A 1,017-nucleotide genomic window follows, 5' to 3' on the forward strand; every position below is an offset into this window, starting at 1 on the left:
TTATTAAAACCAAAACAGTCTTTATGAAGTTTAAATTCGCAGGCCTGTGTAGTTCTTCACCATACCATGTAAACCCGTTGCTAGTCAGAAACATAGACTTTTTTTTTGTACCTAGCCATGTAAACCAGGGACTGTAAGGGAAATTCAAGGCGTTACTTAAACATGTGTAACTGGAGATGTCATGGCCGTTTTTATCTAGCTTGGTAGCTAAGTACTCTCAATAATACAGTCCTTCTTCTACTATCGATTTACATGAAGGGTAGCCACTGAGACACTCCTTCACATGAGCATATAAACCAGGGTTTGTTAGTGGAACAGTATGTTTAATATCAAACATATAAAAGAAGATACTTCATATAAGGGACACAGCAAGCTTTATCAAATCATATAAACCAGGGGCTGTAATGAAAACAGAAAGCTTTAACTGAAGTTTAAAATAATTTCTATTTCATAATTGTCATTTAATGATTGTTATTATAGGAATATTCTTTAAGAAGTGTAACTTTAGAAAGAGTATTTGACAAACGCCATCTAAGGAATGCAATATTAAATATTGCTTGATAAATGCCACTAAATGAATACTGTCGAATAAATGTCACTTAATAAATTCCTCGTAATGATGGCCCGTAAAAAATTCCACCAAATGCATGCTGTCTAATAACTGTTAGTTCATAACTATCACGTAATGAGTCCAACATGAAAATACAACCAAATAAACGTTACCGAATAACTGTCACTTAAAGAATGCCACTTAATAAATGCGATTGCTGAATATCTTGTATTTCCAACCCGAATGACATCTTATGCCATGCATAGGCTGAACAGCCAAGTCAGATATACCAATTTCCAGACATAGCCATCTCTATGTCAGAACTAGTAGTAAAAAAAAAAAAAAAAAGCCAACCATTTAGCAGTTGCACGCGCCGCCTACAAGGCTAATCCAAGACAACACACTCGTGAAATGGCCTTGAAATTGCACGTCTCTCACGAAACAATACGTAAACAGCTGAGGAATAT

The sequence above is a fragment of the Limulus polyphemus genome, unplaced genomic scaffold, assembly GCF_000517525.1.
Source record: "Limulus polyphemus unplaced genomic scaffold, Limulus_polyphemus-2.1.2 Scaffold230, whole genome shotgun sequence".
Taxonomy (NCBI): Eukaryota; Metazoa; Arthropoda; class Merostomata; order Xiphosura; family Limulidae; genus Limulus; species Limulus polyphemus.